A 6,000-nucleotide genomic window follows, 5' to 3' on the forward strand; every position below is an offset into this window, starting at 1 on the left:
CCAAAAAGACAAAGAAATTGGGGCAGAGTTGGGAAAGAAATCCTGGCACTTTGGGAAGGGGTGGGGCCAGGGCTTGGCCACTGCTAGGAAAGGAGATGGCACTCCCACTTCATTTCAAACTCTTCCCAGATGACAGAACTGTCCCCCTTCACCCAACTTCTGCAGTTTTTCTGTCAAAGCCTTGAGATCTGACTTGAACGGGGTTGGGGGTTCTGCTCAAAGAGAAGCTACCACAGACCTGCATCCTGGCCCATGTGCCTAGCCCACCCGGCCCAGCCCCAGCCTGACCCTCCTCACGATGGGGCTACATACTCCTCGTTGTTCATGTAGGTGTCCCATAGCCAGAGAAACTCCTCATGCCACCGCACCACGGAGAACTTGGTCTGGGTGAAGTGAGGGATGCAGCGCTGGAAGCAGTCAGGAAGCCTGTCTGAGCTTCTCTTCCCCAACCTGCCCTCACCAAGCCTCCTGGGCATCTACTTTTGGGCTTCCCCACCTCCAGCTTGGGGAGGCCCATGGTTTCACTCAGAATGGTGTACAGGGATGGCAAGGTCTTGAGGTCTCAGGGGAAGGCAACTGGAACCCAGACAGATGCTCACTTTCTATGGGGGTCTGAGGGCACGAGCCAGGGGGAGGAACAGGGCCCAAAGGTGGTGCTGGCATCTTCCTCCCAACCCAGCAGGAAGCCTCTTGCAGGGAACCCTCTGGAATGCCCCTCACCCTCAGGCCACCTCACATTACTGCATTGGAGCACCCCATCCCCTGCAGCTCCAATGTGTGGAAGAAAGCCGTGGGCTAGGAGATGGCTCTGACATGGCTGAGCGAGGCCTCCTTGTTCACCCTCAGTGCAGCCCTCTGGTCCTCCTACAGAGCCCTCCTCAGGAGCACTGCAGCTGCAATGGCCCAGACTCACCAGCAAGGGACCATAAGTCACCAACGAGCGCCTTATAGTCATAGAAGCATTTTCCCTTCCTTCCCCATGGCGCATCAAAAGCGAGTCCACCATAGAAGTGAAGTAACTGGTCTAGGTCAACAGGTGCAAGGTGATAGGGCCAGATCTGAACCCAGTTTCTTTTCTTTAATGCCCCCTCCACTCACATACTAGAGATTAAACCCAGGGAGCACTGAGTTATATCCCAAGCCCTTTGATTTCCCCCCTTGCTATGTTGCCCAGGCTGGCCTCAGGCATGTAATCCTCCTGTCTCAGCCTCCCAAATAGCTGGAATTAGAGGTATGTGCCATTATGTCTGATTTAAAACTGCACAAATCCTAAGTGTAAATCAATTAATTTATATATATAATATATATATATTTACACACACACACACACACACACACACACACATATATCTACGTATATGTAGCTATATAAGTATAACCACCACCTAAATCAAGATATACGGGGCTGGGGATTCAGCAGCAAAAGCGCCTGCCTGGCAAGCGCAAGGTTGTGAGTTTGGTTCTGAGTACCGGAGAAAAACAAAAAAAAACAAAACAACAACAACAACAAAAAATCAAGATATACAACCAAGGGGCTAGGGATTTAGCTCAGCGGCACAGCACCTGCTTGGCAAGCGCAAGGTAGTGAGTTTGATTCCTGGTACCGGAAGCAAAACAAAAAACAAAACAAAACAAAAAAAGATATACAACCATTTCTACACTCTAAAAGGCTCCCTCTTGCCTCACTCTCTCCAATTACTAACCCTGAGCTAACCATGATTCTGACTTCTATCACTATAGATTAGTTTCATCTGTTCTCTCTTGCTCTCATTTCTTTATTATTTATTTTTTGACAGTACTGGGATTGAATTCAGGGCCTCTGCACTGAGCTACATCTCCAGCCTTTTTTATTTTTTATTTTCAGATAGAGTCTTGCTAAGTCACTAAGTTGCCCAGGCTGGGCTTGAACTTGCAATCCTCCTGCCTCCATCTCCCAGAATCCCAAACCCACCTGTGGCCCTGTGGACTGAGATCCACCTGTGTTGCTGAGTGCCGCAGTCATTTTCATTGCCAGGTCATATTCCATTATGCGATTACACGGTCATATACTTACCCATTCTACTGTGGATGGTCATTAGGATTACTCCAAATTTTGGGCTATTATGAATAAAACTGCCATTAACATTAATATTGCTAATATCTCCTGCTTTGAGGGACCTAAGTCCTCACTGTGTGTGTGTGGGTGTGGGTGTGGAAACTGCTTCCTTGGCACAGGGCAGACATGTTTAAAAAGGCTTAGTACAATACTGTCAGTTTTCTGGGATGATTGAACTAATTTACACCCCACCACCATCGTATGAACATTCCATTACACCACATACTTGCCATTGCTGAGACCTGGGAGTCCTTTTTTCACTTTCTCCATGTTGGTAGAAGTATGTATGGTAGTAGCCCGCTGGAGGCTTAGCTTGTGTTACCTGGTGAGGAATGACGCTGGGCAGCATTTTCTGTTCTTATCAGCCATCAGGGTATCTTCTGCAAAGTGCTTATCCTATCAGTGCTTATCCTTTTGGTCTTCTTCTGCCCTCCTCTCTTTAAAATTAGATTTTTTTTTATGTTTCATTTTTTCTTATTGACTATAGGAACCCTGGAGACAAACCCTTCCTGGGTCATGTATTGTTAATATCTCCTGCTTCTCTATGGACTGCTATGGCTTTTTACTCTCTCTCTCTCTCTCTCTCTCTCTCTCTCTCTCTCTCTCTCTCTCTCTCTCTCTCTCTCTCTTTTTGTTTTGTTTTGTTTTGTTTTGTGGAGGTACTAAAAATTGAACTCAGGACCTTATACTTGCCAGGCAGGCACTGTGCCACTGAGCTAAATCCCCACTCCCCACCTTCTTACTCTTCATGATTCAAAAAACATTTTTTTTGTCTTTTTGAGACAGGGTCTCGCTATGCAGTTTAGGCTGGTCTTGAGCTCACTTTGTTAGCCCAGGCTGTTCTCAAACTTGCAAAGATCCTCCTGCCTCAGCCTCCTGAGTGCTGGGATAACAGGCATGCCCCACCATGCCCAGCTTTTTTTTTTTTTATGAATCAAAATGTTACAAGCTCATTCTATCTGTTTGTTATGATTAAGACTTTTTGATTCCTGTTTTTTTTTTTTTCTTACCCTTCTTTCATTTTTGTGCTACTGGGGATTGAACTCAGGACCCTGAACCTACTAAGCATCCATTCTATAGTAGAGCTAGCCCGCAGGCCCTCAACGTGTTGAAGAAAGCTGTCTAGGGCGACGTCATCAGTACATTCTTCTATTTGTTTTTCCTGGAGAAGCTTTATAAAAGTTTTAGCTTTCACATTTAGGTCTACAATCCATCTTCAATTCATTCTGTATACAATGTGAAGTAAGAGTTGTAACTTTTTTGCCATATGAACAGCCAGGGTATTTCAGCACTATTTATTTAAAAAACTTTCTTTTTGCTATTGAACTACTTTGCTTATACCTTGGTAGAAAATCAACTGACCCCATAAGTGTGATCAGTTCTGGATTCTTGAATCTGTTATTGATCTACATGTCTTTTTTTTTAAACACGATCTCGCTCTGTAATTCAAACTGGGCTTGAACTCAAATTTGTAGCTCAGGTTGGCCTCAAACTCTTGGCAATCCTGCCTCAGCCTCCCAAGTGCTGGAATTACAGGCGAGCAGCACCACACCCAGTTTTATGTCTGTCCTTATGACATTGTCTCTCACAGTCTTGATTACTCCAATGTGCAAGCCTTGAAATCAGATAGTGTAAGGTCTCTGACTTGAGTCATTTTTTTTCAAAATCATTTTGATTACTTTAGGTCCTTTGTATTTCCACATAAATTCAGTTTATTAATTTCTACCCCAACCAGATATGGTGGTGCACATCTGTAATCCCAGCACTCTGAGAGACTGAGGCAGAAAGATTGAAAGTTCAAACTCAGCCTATGCAATTTAGAGAGACCCTGTCTCTAAATAAATAAATAAATAAATAACTGGAGATATAGCTCAGTGCAAAGGACCTGTGGTACTGGGGACTAAACCCAGGGCTTTTACACTGAAGTACATCTCTAGCTCTTTTTTTCTTTGTTTAATTTTGAGGCAGGATCCTAACAAATTGCTAAATTCTCCAGGCTGAGCTCAAACTTGCATTCCTTTTGCCTCAGTCTCCCAGAAAGCTGGGATTACAATTACAGGTGTGTACCACCATACCAGGCTTTTACTGGTTGTTTTTGTTTTTCTTGCTTTTATTTTTTTAGTTTTTGTGACATGAGGTCTTGCTGTGTAGTTCAGGCTGATTTTAAACTCACTATGTGGCTTGGGCTGGCCTGGAACTTGCGACGATCCTCCTGCCTCAGCCTCATGAGTGTTGGGATTACATGTAGTCATCATCACTCCTGGCTCTAAAAAAATCTTCTTTAAAATGTTTATTTTAGCTGGGGATATAGCTCAGTGGCACAGCGCCTTGCTTGGCAAGCACAAGGTCCTGAGTTCAATTCCCAGTACCAAAATAAATAAATAAATAAAGTAAAATGTATATTTTAGAGATTCATTTTATAATTCTTGTGGGTATTTTTTTCTTTTTCTGGTGCTAGAGATTGAACCCAGAGCCTTATTCATGCCAGGTAAGTGCTCTACCCTGGAGCAACACCCTAGCCCACACTTATTAATTTCATAAATTGTTAAAATACCTTGCAAACTTAGCAATTTGCAACTTATTAATTCAATAGTTTTAGATTCTTGTGGCTTTCCTACATATATAATTCTATAATCTAAAATAATGACAGTTTCCAGCCTTTATACCTTTATTTCCTTTTATTGCCTTAGTACCCTTACGAGGACATCCAGTACAATGCAGCTGTGATGATAGAGTGATAAGGGAAATCCTTGCCTGACTCCTGATCTTATCTTTTTTTTTTTTTTTTGGTCTTTTTCAGACAGCGTCTCACTATGCAGTTCAGGCTGGCCTCAAACTCATGGTCCTCTTGCTTCAGCTTCCTGAGATTATAGGTATGTGCTACCATGCCTGGCCTTGTTTGTTTGTTTTTGAGGCAGGGTCTCACTGCGTAGTTCAGGCTGGCCTTTAACTAACTCAAGGTTAACCTCCTGCTTTAGTCTCCCAAGTGCTGGGAATACAGGTTGCGCCACCACACCTAATTTTTTAATTTTTTTTTTCTTTGTGGTATTGATGGTTGAACCCAGGGGCACAATGATTTCAAATATTTTGGTTAAACCCAGGAGTGCTCTACACTGAATTTAGACCTTATCTTTTTCTATTTTTTATTTTGAGATAGGATCTTGCTAAATTGCCCAGCTGGGGTTTAAACTTGCGCTTCTCTGGCATTACTGGCCCACACCATCACACCTGGCTGTTAATACTTTCTTTGTAGCCCAACATATAACAAAACTGGGTAAATGTTTTGTGTACAATTAAAAAAATGTATTTCTGCAGTTGCTGGGTATAGATAAGTCAATTAGATCAAGTGAATTAGTCATGTCCTTCAAATCTTATTGATTAAAAGTAAAGTTTTTTGTACTAGGGACAGAACCCAGGGACACTAACACTGAGCTATTTCCTCAGTCTCTTTAAGGCAAATAAAACAGCATGATTATGGAAGGCTGAAGCAGGAGGACCGTTGCAAGTTCAACACCAGCATGGGCTTCATAGTGAGTTCAAGGCAGCCTGAACTACATAGCAAAATCCTGTCTCAAAAAACAAAACAAACAAACAAACAAAAAACCATTATGGTGTGTTAGAGGTGAGGGAGAGTATTTAGAGGTGGATTAATGGCAATATGTCTTTTACTATAATAATTGTTTTTGAGATAGCATCTCACTACCAGCCCAGGCTAGCCTGGAACTCACAGTGATCCTCCTGCTGCAGCCTTCTGAGTACTAGGATTACAGGCATGGGCCACCACATCCAACTGATTGCGTTATCTATTTTAACCATGAGTATGAATGAACACAGATAATACAATTGAAGCAGCAGAGGGTGATGGCCCATGCCTGGAATTCCAGCACTTGAGAGGCTGAAGTGGG

The sequence above is a fragment of the Chinchilla lanigera genome, unplaced genomic scaffold, assembly GCF_000276665.1.
Source record: "Chinchilla lanigera isolate Chin_1 unplaced genomic scaffold, ChiLan1.0 scaffold00021, whole genome shotgun sequence".
In the NCBI taxonomy this organism is placed as follows: Eukaryota; Metazoa; Chordata; class Mammalia; order Rodentia; family Chinchillidae; genus Chinchilla; species Chinchilla lanigera.